Genomic DNA, 13,343 nt, shown 5'->3' with positions numbered 1-13,343 from the left:
GTGCTTGGCAGGGGCACAACAGCAGGCAGAGCCGGTGCCCAGGGATTGGGCCCTCGGCCGCAAGTGCGGCTGGTTCCAGCCCAGCAAATACCACCCAAGCCAGACTTCTGCCCCAGTGGCTGGGGCAAAGGTCAGGATGGGCCCAGGGAAGATCTGTCCCCAGCCACAACGTGTAGAACTAATGTGAATGAAATTATTTTTAGTTATTTACTGTATCAATGTAACCTCTGTTCACCATTTCATGACACTTCCCATTTTACTTACAATGTGACTTTTGCGCACTATTGTCATTCAAAACCCATTTTAAAATGCTTACTCCATTTTGTGAAAGGCTTGTGCTGCAGTTTCCATTTTTGCGAGCTCTGCTGTAATTTTATTAGTTTAGTTTAGATGTGTGAATGAGGTATGTATGGGTGATAGAATCAACCTCCAGCACCAGCCTGTCCTGATGAGATAAAGTTCAAATACCAACAGCTGAAGACCTAGACAACAGCCCAAAACAAAGTAAGACACATCCACCCTAAAAAGAAAAGGACAAAAGAAACAACAGAAGGAAGATCAAAGCCAGGTTCAAGGCTGACTGTCACGCCTGCAATTGGCGGGTGATCAATTCAAACCCAGAGGCAGCGTGACACAGCAAGATCTATAGACTTTGAATTCAAACGAAAAGCCTATAAAAAAGAAGAGTGAGATGAGAGACTTTGGGTAACGTTCTACTATCAACATCAAGGGGCATCAGTGCGCGCCCGACAGAGACCCAGCTCCTCCTCGTGCCCAGCTTTCCTGGCCAGTTAGCTGCCACGAGCTATGATCCTAAGCTGCGAACTCGGGGGTGTGTGTGTGTGTAAGCATTGAGGAATTTGCTAGTAATTATAGTTCAATAATAAATGTGGCATCTTTGTCTTGACCCCTAAAATGATCTTGTGTGGTTTTGTCTGCACAACAGAAGCAGCCCCTTGGATCCTCACTAGCCTTGCTCAGAGCCTCGGAAGGGGGACTTTCCCTTTAACAGCAACTGAGTGGGAGGGGGCTGGCAAATGAGACTGCAGGTGCATGTCCCCCACTCCCGCCCCATGCACTCCCCCCCTGGGTGCAGGGAGCCAAGCAAAACCCGTGGCCGTGGCTCAGGGCTTCCAGCTTGCACCACAGCATCCTGCTCCCAACCAAGGGCCCTGGCTCTAGAGTCATCCATCATGTCCCATCAGCCCAGGAGGGGTGGTGAGGCTTTAACTCTTGGGACACCAAAGGCAAGGCATAAGGCTCAGTGGGCTTTTTAATTGCACACAGGGAAACTGAGGCACGAGGCCACACAGTGAGTCTGGCAGAGGACCCAAGGGTCCTGTGCTCTTGCCTCTAAACCAGGCTGCCTCCAACCCTCCTCCTCCTCCAGGAGAGCCCTCTCCCTGATATGGGATCCCACCTCACTCCCCAATGACTCTGGGAGATCACCCTCCCAGCAGAGCCCCAGAGCCCATCCCTGGCCCTAGAGGAGACAGGCTCCTTCTCCAGTCAGTCGCCCTTGAGCTGGGGCCAGCAGCCTCCTGTGATGCCCCTTTCCCCAAGCCAGCCAGTCCCCACTCCTGCCATGAAGGAGGGAGAGTTCAGAACTCATCTCCACTGAGAAGGCGGCCGGCCTATGAAACCCAGCGAGGCCCCTCTCTCTGGTTGGAAAGGTGGGGGGAGGCAGATGGAGGGAAAGTGAGTGGGGGAAGGGGTATCTCTCCAGCAGGCTTTGAAGAGCCACATGAAAGCCGCATCCTCGCAGCGCTTTGAACTGCGGCCAGGGCCCCCACAATTCTCCGATGCAAACACTCCAGCTGCACCGATCACCAGGCGGCATTCGCTCAAGGCTCAAGAAAGCCAGGGCCTCAGGCTCTGCAGGTCCGGGCGCAGCAGTCCTCACCCCCAAGCTCGGCGAGCATGCTCGGTGAATGAGCATACCTCATTCACACATCTAAACTAAACTGCTCCAAACCAGTCAGTACTATCCAGATAACGGGAACATGAGATTTTACACTTACCAATCAAATATTAACACGCAAGGGTCTTTGTCTCAATGTGTATAAAAGGTTTGTGAAATTTGTGTAAGACAGAGTCTTTTGTACCAAGGTACAGGCTCTCCTTTTTCTGCAGAATAAAGCATTTTTTTCCTTATCCCTCTCAGGCTGTTAACTGGCTCTCAGCTAGGCAGACCCGATATTTTGGTAACAGTTTCTGGCGACCCCAGACGGGACTCTCCTAGCTCGGACATTGGACTCCGGACGGCTGTGGCGAACTAGGAGCGGCGCCACTGGGGTGCTTAACCCCTCTTCCTCGCTTCTCCGCAACCACTGGGGTTCATACTCCGATAAGGTGAGCCCTAATAGGATAAGGAAATACTATCTGGTTCTGGTTAGAGGTGGGCCTCTTAACTGGTTCTGGTGCACTATCTGGTTCTGGTTCTGTTCTGTTTAACCGGTTACTGTTGTTTTTCTGCCCTGTATACATTTGGGAGTTAGGAGTGTGGGTGGAACTGAACCTCTCCTTCGTAATTCCTCGGAGTGCAAGCCATGCGTGCGAGGAAGCTCTGAGGTTGAATTGAGATCCTTCTGTCCCGTCCCCTGTAGCGGTCAATGTAATAGAAGTAGAAAAACCTGGATTAGACTGTAATTCCCTCTGTTCTCTGTGTAATTCTCTTTTCTGTTTGAGTGTCAGCAGACAGATGGGTGAGTCTCTGGATAAACCCTCTAAGGGGTTTGGATTATATGTTAAGTAACTGTTTTTATCCGCTGTTCAGAAAGGAATATCAAGAGGCTCAGCAGACAAGAGTCCCTCCATGTTTGAACTTTAATCGACCTAAAAGGCCAGGTGTAACAGCCGTTATCAGTTGCAACAGTTCTAACTGGTCTAAAGCAGAAATAATGAGGCCTGTGCACCTTTAGCAGAAGGACAAGATAACTTGCAGAAGGAAAACTTACTAACGAGCTGCCGCGGCCAAGATTACTTAATGCACCTGCGCTTACGTAATTGCTACAGGGGGAGGAAGGAGAAGGAGGGAGGGGGAAGACAAAGAAGTGTGTGTGAGAAAAGAATGCTGCAGCTGGACAGAAGAGGGAGGGGAAACGGGGGATTGCTAGTCAGTGAGAAAAGTTCTCATGGATATAAAGGAACAGACTGCTTGTTTTAGGTGTGCTTGATCTGAGTCAATCTCCCTGCACCGCTTTGAGATCTCAAATAAACTTGGTTTGCTTCTCCACCTTGGTGTGTTTATTGGCGCGGCACACCAGGCGACGGACCCCCCCGCTGTTGCTTGGAAATTGAATAGTTAAACGCCAATGGACCATGTGTTTTTGTCCAGGTGGCAAGCCTCATGAGGGAGGACTCGGGTAGTCTTGTGAGTAGGAATGTTTAAGGGAAGAGACCAGGAGGGGTGGGGAGACCACTCTCCTAGCTAAACTGGTAGTGGAACAAGTTGGTGCCCAGGGAAGGGATGGTTCAGCGAGAAAAACAGGATCGGGTCCAGGCGGGCAGGCAACAGACAGAGAGATTGGAAAACAGGTTGGAAAATTTTAAGGGTGTAGTGGAAGGAAGGAGTAAGTAAGTGTAAGCATGGGGATTTCAAATACTCAGGACGATACTTGAAATGGTGATTTGAGTTGATAAATGTGGCTGTTGGGAGACAAGCAAGTGATTTAAGGAAGAGTGAAAAGTTAACTCTGTAGTTGCTGGAGGGAACAGCAGTTGAACTTTGTAAAAATGCTAAAGAGGAAAGTTCTTGGTGCCTTTGAAATGTTTGTAAATAAATTCAGGCAAAGAAATTATTAGATTGCAATCATTTTGCTATGAATAATTTAGTTGAATTAGCTAAAGGATGTATACAGTGCTATGCAATTAAAATTTTATTAGGCTCTGAGGGGCACTGTAAGTAGTGATCTTTTCTTTCAGTGTTTGAAAGCAGGAGTTAAAAGTAAAAAGCAATCAAAATTCTGGTAAAGTTAATTATGGTCCCTTTTAAGGTAAGAATCTTTAAGCTATGAATAGCGTTGGATCCAGAAACAAGCCAGAAAGCATCTGCATTAATGCAAATTATCTAACTGATAAGGTAGAAGCCACTGAAACCTGGGCTGCCTATGAAACAAATACAAGAAAATAGGGGGTAATTCCTTTGTTTTGCCTGAAGTCAACAAGGGTATTTGTATATTTTAAGCGATGATTGACTTCCCAGAAGGGTAAATCTCTGTTTTTTTGTCTTTCAGATAATTAGAGAAAACTGATGCCAGCTGAACAGCATTCAACGTACCACGCATTTACTGGCACAATAGGAATCTTGTTTTGTGTTCTATGTTCTGTCTTGTGGTGTTTGTCTTGTGGCTGGAATTGTTGTGTTTAGTGTTTTCATGGGATGGTCTGGTTTGGAATCAGGCAGAGGTTGGATTGGAATGCAGATACTTGTTTTGTTCAACTTGGAATACGAGGTGTTTGGATAAATCTGGAAAATGTGATATACTAAAGTCTAATACATTTCCTTAAGTAAGAAAAAAAACTTCACTGGCCAAATCTCTTAATTGAAAAAAATTATTAAAATTTGCATACCAACAGTCTTTGGAAGCAAAGACATGAAAAGTTAACCTACTCCCTATATTGTACATGGGATCTTTCTGGCTACCTCGGATTTCTAGCCAGAGGTTGAACTGAATGAACTCCTCAAAGTGGGTGTGCTTGTTCTAGCTTGCTGCTCCAAAGCTCTGTAATAAGGTTATTTTAGTAAAAGGGTATATGTGGCATACATTGAATAATAAGACCAATGTACTGTATAATGGCATGTTTTTTTGTGTTCATTGCTGGGAAAAGGTGTATGAGTGAAGAGTGAAAGTTTCCTTTGTAGGTTAAAAGAAGCCAAGAAGGGAAGAAGAAAAAAGAACAAAATAAGTTAACCGGAAAGAAAAAAATATAGCTAGCAAGCTCAGGCTAAAGATAAGACTCTGACTCCATTCAAGGACACTGCTCATGGCTAAGACTAGGCTGACAACCAAGAAACGGGGAGGCATGAATGTGCCCAAACAGCTATGAGATCTGCAAAACACTGCCAGGCACTAATGAAATGTGTTAGGTTTCTTTTCTCACAGGTAAAGAAGCGCTACCCAAAGACCCTAGCAGCTCTGCCACTCCTTGGAACCAGGAGACCGGATCTATGTAAAGGTGCACCAACGAAAGCCTGCTCTGGCTCCACGCTGGGAAGGCCCTTATTAAGTCCTGCTGACTACCAACACCACTGTGAGGTGCCAAAGACTGACTGCCTAGACCCATGATTTTCACTGCCAAAAGACCCCTCCAGCTCGGAAGGATTCTCCTACTGATGATTAGCCTATTTCTCCTTCTAGCTCCACTGTGGCTTCTGGACAGCAGGGGAAAAGTACAAGGTGAAGTGCTAGTAACCTCTCCCTTGTCCACTGACAGATCTACTGTGCCTTTGAATTTTTCTAGAAAAAGCAAAACCATTACAGGGTGATGTGCTGGTAACCTCTCCCCGTAGGATGCTGAACCATGACTGTTTCGGGGAAGAAGAAGGAACACTCACTCCACTGACATTGCAAAGTCCAGGAATTCCTGACTAGAAAGGACATTAAGAACTGATCCTGGTGAAGAAACAAAAAATTATACACTGGCAGGAAGAAATTTGTGGAACCCATGCTTGGGAATGTGGTACTGATTGGATTTTGGGGTTTATTCTACAAGCTACGCCTTGTGTTCTGATAAATCCTTCAGTATGTATTGCTCTCCCTAATTGGATTTCAAATGACAGGTACCACGGGTACCTTGTTGCCCTTGCCATCTCCCCTGTTACCCTGTAATATACCCCCTCCTAGGCTATTGATGTTAATGCCTTTTGAAAATATCAAGAATATTTAAATAACAGATGTAATATAGTACTACATCAAGAAAAGATGGTATTAAATATCACTGAGGCTGGGAAGGCATTGCAGTGGGATCTAGTATGTTTAGAAATTCAGTATTTCCTGAATGACCAGCTGATGGCCATTCTGAGTGATCTTAAGCACCAGACTTGGCCCACTGCCCTTACAGACACATCAGGAATACCATCTGATCTGTGGTCATGAAACATACTTGGAGACTTTCTGGGTGGAAGTGTAGACATTCACAGTGCTCCTTCCAAGCATATGGACCGGTTAGGGGGGTGTGGGCTCCCACATACCAAATCCTGTTGGGTCCACAGGGAGGATGCATGTGGGACTGGATTATTCACCAAGACATCTGGAAAATTAGATCATCTGGTATGCCTAATTACACCCATGTTCAAACAAACTGTCTCTCTCTTTGGATTAATTGCTCTCTCTCATTATTCTAGAGCTGTGTTGTAAATTAGCCGTTCTCAACTGTGGGCCCATAAGCCACTGGACCCCAATCACCCTGCTTTGCGGGGCAAGTCTTGAGCCCCCCACATGCCATGGAGCTCCCGAGCCCCCCCATTCCCAGCCCCATAGGGCAGAATCCTGCCCGTGGCTGAAGCCCAGAGGCCCCCCCCAGATACACACACTTCTGAATCCTGGAGGGCCCTCCCTTGCTGGGTCATGGAGTTTCTATAGCATGTTGGGGGCAGGGGGCTTCAAAAGAAAAAGATTGAGAACCCTCATTGTAAACAACGCTCTAAAAAGTCCATCTGGGCACCACAAAATAGTTACTAGCCCTTCTGTGATGTGCAGCAGCTAATCTCTATCTGTAACATAAATCAACAGCTTGCCCCACAGAGGTTAGATTTGGGATTTAATTTAATAGCATCTCTGATGAAATATGGCATTCCATGATCACGTCAGTAGACATTGTCCAGTGCATGCCACCTTCACCACAAGACCAGCCCTCAGAGATGTATTACTGCTGTGACTCACTCTCCTTTTTCCTCACAAAGCCACGTACTGCAGCTCTCTCTGGGCTCAGGCTGTTTCTGACACAACAAAATGCCAACTGGAGCCAGAGCAAGTTTTGAGGATACCAAGGGACAGACCCTTCAATCCTCATTCAGGTAAATTCCTTCTGACTTCTATTCTGCCTAACTAAGGGCTGCAGACATTAGTGCATAGACTGGGTCCCTCTGCCCTTGCTCAGTCTGAGCAGTTACCCTGGAAGTTGTAAACAAGTTCCAGTCAGAACCAGTTTTCCTAACGGGTTTCCCAGCAGGGGCTTCCTGCCTTTTCTACGGGGTTTCCCAGCAGGGGCTGCCTGCCTTTTCTACGGGGTTTCCCAGCAGGGGCTTCCTGCCTTTTTCTAAGGGGCCTGCCTTTTCTAAGGGGTTTCCCAGAAGGGGCTTCCTGCCTTTTCTAAAGGGTTTCCCAGCAGGGGCTTCCTGCCTTTTTCTAAGGGGCCTGCCTTTTCTAAGGGGTTTCCCAGCAGGGGCTTCCTGCCTTCTCTAAGGGGTTTCCTGGGCAAGCATATAAAGACTCCCCTGGACACAGCCTCAGCGCTGTCCATCTGAGTGGCAGCCAGGGATGGTCATGGGTCACAGGTCTTAGCTGCAGCCTGATCTGTAAAGAGAAGAGAGAGAAGAAGAAAAAACACTTTTGTCACCATCCATCATGGTTCTGCTGTGTGTTCAGACAGCATGTACTGAGTAGAAAGAACACTCAATGCAGGAGATGAGAGGACTGAGTTAAACTGCAGATGTCAAGTTCTCATACTTCCATTTTCAGTGACTAATCTCTTAAACCAGTGGGAATGGTATTTCTGTAGATCAGTATTGCAGTACTGCCTCATAGTCCCAGTCACAGATCAGGATCCCATTGTGCTAGGGCCTGTACAAACATAGAATAAGATGGTCCTTAACTGTCATTAATTAACACATATTAGCAGCACAACAGACAGACAAGAGGATAATAAAGCAAGCAAAAAAGTCCCCTTTGACCAGGTACCAGCATATAACTAATATAATGCTGAGAGCCCAGTACTGGAGTGCGGGCAGCCAAAAATGTTTTTGCCTGGGGTGGCAAAAAAACCTAGAGCTGACCTTGGACTTTATTATTTCACAGAAATGAGAAATATCTTAAAAACATGGAGCTTTCCTTTTGGGCACTATAATAGGGATCCACTCACCTCTTGAGAGCCTCTTAGTGGCTGGGTCTGGTACCACAGTCCTTTTCTCACCCCTGGTGCACCCTGCCAGCCGACCTCAGTGAGTCTTCTGTGGCTCAGGCCTCTGGCTAAGTCCCAAAGGCCAAATGAACCTCTCCTGGGATAGTCAAGAACATTCCCATTGCCCTCACTAGGGTCTCCAGCCCCAACTCTGGGTCCTTTAAATTGTGCCCTTTGTTCAATTTCTCCATAAGCATTGTTCCCTTCGTGGGGCTTATGCCACTGTAGATGGTAGAGGAACCTGGGCTTTGTCCATAATCTCTGTCTTCCATACCATTGTTGCAGACACAGCAGTGCCAGAGGCAAGCAACAGCGGTTCGTTGCCCAGAGTGCTTAAGCACCAATAAACACACCAGGGTGGAGAAGCAAACAACCAAATTTATTTGAGCTCAAATAAGGTGCAAGGGAGAAATAACAATCTCAGATCCTGCACCCCTAAAACAAACAGTTTCTGCCTTTTATATCCCAGTTGTTTACTACAAAACTTTCTTGCTGATTAGCTGATTTCTCACTTCCCCCTCCTTTCCCATCCAGCTGCAGTATCTTTTCTCATTCAATCTTTTGTCTCCCCCTTCCTCCCCGCTCTCCACTGCTGAGACATGTATACAGTATCTTAAAACGGCCTTGAGCGGGCTTTAGCTGAGCTTCAATGTATTACAGCAGAGAACTGGCTGTTACAACCGAAAACTAACTGCTAACACTACATTTTTGCAGCTATTAGTACATTAGGTTACACTAGGTTACACAAAGTGTTTAACGTGGAGGAACATTGGTTCATTGAGGCCTACAACAGGAGGGCTTCATTGACACTTGTGGTCTATCACCTTTCCTACTTACCCAGGATTATGCCAGAGTGACACCAACAACTCCCTCCTTTGAGAATACTCAACAAACTTTTGGCTGAGTGTGTTCACATTTAAAGGATAACATGTGATTAAGCTCTAGGGAGCTGGAGTGCTTTACAGCAAGCAAGCAAGAGACGAGTAACGATACACAACACCACACCAGTGAGCAGGAGGTGAACAATACCTTCCCTTAGTTCTCCCAGATTGAGCAACCAGCCCCAGGGGGAATCAGAAATAGTAGGTTTCCTTTCCTGGGCCTTCCACTGTTCAAAAACCTGTTTGGCTGATAGGATGTGCTTGTTAATATCCTGTGCGCTTTCTGGGACATAAGTACAGTATTCATCCCCTATAAGGCGCACACCCCACCCTGGGAAGCCACACTTCCACCCAGGAAGTGTCCACATATGTCTCCATGATCACAGATCAGATGGTATTCCTGATGCGTCTGTAAGGGCAGTGGGCCAAGTCTGGTACTCAAGATCACTCCAAATGGCCATCAGCTGGTCATTCAGGAAATCCCGAATTCCTCAACATGCTAGATCCCACTACTATGCCTTCCTAGCCTCAGTTATATTCAATACCATCTTTTCTTGGTGTAGTACTATAATACACCTGTTATTTAACTATTCTCAGGTACTGTCAAAAGGCATTCCCATTAATATCATACATTATTAGTCACTGGAATGGTTTCAATATGGGTAAAATTTCTAGTAGCAGAACAAACTCTTTGGGTACTTGTTATTTAAAATCCAACTAGAGAGAGCTATATATGCTAAAGGATTTATCCAAAACACAGGGCGCAGCCTGTAGAATAAACCCCAAAATCCATTCAATACCACATTCCCAAACATGGGTCCCACAAATGTCTTCGCACCAGTGTATAATTCTTTGTTTCTTCACCAGGGTCAGTTCTTAATGTACTTTCTAGTCAGGAATTCCTGGACTTTGGCAATTTCAGTGGAGCGAGTGTTCCTTCTTCTTTCCCAAAACAGTCACGGTGCAGCATCGCATAGGGGAGAGGTTACCAGCACATCACCCTGTAATTCTTTTGATTCTTCTAGAAAAATTCAAAGGCACAGTAGATCTGTCAGTGGATAAGGGAGAGGTTACTAGCACGTCACCTTGTACGTTTTCCCTGCTGTCCAAAAGGCACAGTGGAGCTAGAAGGTGAAATAAGCTAATCATCAGTAGAATTCTCCCAATGTGGAGGGGTCTTTTTGCAGTGAGAATCTTGGGTCCAAGCAGTCAGTCTTTGGCACTTCACAGCGGTATTGGTAGTCATCAGGACTTAAGGGCCTTTCCAGCATGGAACCAAGGCAATCTTTCATCGGTGGACCTTTACATCAATCCCGTCTCCTGGTTCCAAGGAGTGGCAGGGCTGCTAGGGTCTTTGGGTAGCGCTTCTTTACCTGTGAGAAAAGAAACTTAACACATTTCATTAGTGCCTGGCAGTGTTTTTCAGATCTCATAGCTGTGTGGGCAAATTCAAGCCCTCCTTTTCCTAGTTGTTAGCCAAGTCTTAACTGTGAGCAGTGTCCTTGAATGGAGACAGTGTCTTATCTATAGCCTGAGCTTGCTAGCTAATTCTTTTTTTCCAGTTAACTCATTTTGTTCTTTGTTCTTCTTCCTTTCTTGTCTTCTTTTAACCTGCAAAGGAAACTTCCACTTTTTACTTATACACCTTTTTCTCAACAATGAAGACATAAACATTGTCATTATACAGTACATTAGTCTTATTATTTAATATATGCCACACACACTCTTTTACTAAAATAACCTTATTACAGAGCTTTGGAGCAACAAGCCAGGACAAGCACACCCACTTTGAGGAGTTGATTCAATTTAACCTCTAGTCCAATAGCTTTCCACCGTCCCCAGCCCTCTGGCTAGAAATCTGAGGCAGCCAGAAAGATCCCATATACAATATGGGGAGTGGGTTAACTTTTCATGTCCTTGCTTTCAAAGACTGTTGGTATGCAAATTTTAACAACAATTTTTGCAATTAACAGTTTGACCAATGAAGTTTATTTTCCTTACTTAAGGAAATGCATTAGACTTTAGTATATTACATTCTCCTGATTTATCCAAACACTTTGTATTCCAAGTTGAACAAAACAAGTATCTGCATTTTAATTTAACCTTTTTGTTTAACTTTAAACTAGACTATTTTATAAAAATATTAAACACAAAAATTCCAGCCACAATCCAAACACCACAAGACAGAACATAGAACACAAACATAATTTCTATTGTGCCAGTAAATGCATGCTACGTTGAATGCTGTTCAGCTGACATCAGTTTTCTTTGATTATCTGAAAGACAAAAAAACAGAGGTCTACCCACCCCTTCTGGTCAGACTATCATCGTTTGAAATATACAAATACCCTTGTTGACTTCAGGCAAAACAGAGGAATTACCCCATATTTTCTTGTATTTGTTTCATAGGCAGCCCAGGTTTTCAATTACATAACACTGTAAACATTCTTCAGCTAATTTAATTAAATTGTTCATAGCCAAACCAAATGATTACAATCCAATAATTTCTTTGCCTGAATTCATTTACAAACATTTCATAGACACCAAAAACCTTTTTTTCTTTAGCATTTTTACAAAGTGCAACTGCTGTTTCCTCCAACAACTACAGAGTTAACTTCTCTCTCTCCCTTAAATCACTTGCTTGTCTCCCAACAGCCACTTTTATCAACTTAAATCACCATTCCAAGTAAGTCCTGGGTATTTGGAATCCCCATGCTGACACTTACTGACTCCTTCCTTCCACTACACCCTTAAAGTTTTCCAACCTGTTTTCCAATCTCTCTGTGTGTTGCCTGCCCGCCTGGGCCCGATCCTGCTTGTCTTGCTGAACCGTCCCTTCCATGGGCACCAACTTGTTCCACTACCAGTTTAGCTAGAAGGGTGGGCTTCTCAACTAGCCCCCACCCCTCCTGGTCTTTTCCCTTAAACATTCTTACTCACAAGACTACCCGAGTCCTCCTTCATGAGGCTTGTCACCTGGACAAAAACACATGGCCCATTGAGCAAAGGCCATTTACTTAACATACAATCCAACCCCCTTTAGAGGATTTTACCTAGAGACCCATCCATCTGTTTGCTGACACTTAAACAGAAAAGAGAATTACACAGAGCGCAGAGGGAATTACAGTCTAAGCCAGACTTTCCCACTTCTATACACTGACCGCTACAGGGGACGGGACAGAAGGATCTCAATTCAACCTCAGAGCTTTCTCGCACACATGGCTTCCACTCGGAGGAATTACGAACGAGAGGTTCAGTTCCGCCCACATTCCTAACGTCCAAATGAACAGAGCAGAAAAACAACAGTAACCAGTTAAACAGAACAGAACCAGAACCAGATAGAGTTTCCTTATCCTATTAAGGCTTACTTTTACTCATGCAGTTCTGAACACATAACACCAACAGTACCAAGCAAAGCAAACATAAAATAACAAGGGTAAAACAAATAGATAGTGTAAATTCTGCAGGGCTCCCTCCTTCTTAATTGCTCACCAAACTGTGACAAATTTCTGTTACCAATCTGTCCCTCGTGTCAGGTGATCAGGCTGACACTACAGGATCGTTGGGGGAAGATAAAGAAAACACACCATATAACTGAATTTTAAAGCTTCATTAATAGAATAATAAAACAACAACAGAGAGTGTTGGGAACGCTCCCTCATCACTCAGGAAAACATTAATGCCCCAAGCCCCTTTCATATTCACACACGTACGTCCAGACTGGCCACTTCTGTGTATAATGTTCAGAGGAGGGGGAGAGGTGGACAGGAGATTATCCTGTATACAGCTTGTTCAGAATTTCCGACATGCTTTTGCTCTTGGGAGGGCTGTTCTCTTACACCCTGGAATCTCCTGCGGTGTCTCTTTCAGAGATTCCAGTCCAGGTTGGCTGCCTGTGGCTTCTTTGGTGTCACCAAGCCACACCGACTCCAGGGTCACAAAGGCACATTGTTGGATCTTACTGGACAGTTAATCTTTGCAAATGTAATCTCAGTTCTGTAACTTGTATTGCCTTTGGTTCGCCTCTGTCTATATATTTTTCACAGCCAGCTGGGGCTGAAAGCAGCCCCTCCCTGCACCAAGCACAGTCCGCGCCGATTCCTGACCCTGAACACAGAGAAACCCCCCCTTCCATCCCTGGGCCAAGATGATTTTTAAATTAACCCGTTCCTTTCCTAATTAGACAAATTTTCTCATGCTGTGTCAGGGCTTTTTGGTGATTAAACGCTCCTCTTCGATGTATGATCTTATCTAGATTGAAGTACCTTCTAGTGGGAATTGTTTAGATGGATTTTCACGCATGTAAATATTCCAATTCTCTAAATACCTGCAGGTTGATGA

The 13,343-nt window shown here is 45.1% G+C and overlaps 1 protein-coding gene and 1 long non-coding RNA gene across 3 annotated transcripts in view; one reads left to right on the top strand and one right to left on the bottom strand.

Moving 5' to 3' along the window:
• LOC115660752 overlaps positions 1-4,034 on the top strand; it is a 33,852-nt gene extending 29,818 nt beyond the window's left edge. For both annotated transcript variants that reach the window (XR_004002911.1, XR_004002912.1), the window contains exon 5: positions 4,021-4,034. This is a non-coding gene — a long non-coding RNA (uncharacterized LOC115660752). The remainder of the gene's footprint in view (positions 1-4,020) is intronic.
• LOC115660743 (zinc finger protein 883-like) overlaps positions 1-13,343 on the bottom strand; it is a 573,128-nt gene that overhangs the window by 231,490 nt on the left and 328,295 nt on the right. The window lies entirely within an intron of this gene.

The sequence above is a fragment of the Gopherus evgoodei genome, chromosome 13 (genome assembly GCF_007399415.2).
Source record: "Gopherus evgoodei ecotype Sinaloan lineage chromosome 13, rGopEvg1_v1.p, whole genome shotgun sequence".
In the NCBI taxonomy this organism is placed as follows: Eukaryota; Metazoa; Chordata; order Testudines; family Testudinidae; genus Gopherus; species Gopherus evgoodei.
Note: the sequence above shows the minus strand (reverse complement) of the source record. Positions and strands in the feature narration are given on the sequence as shown.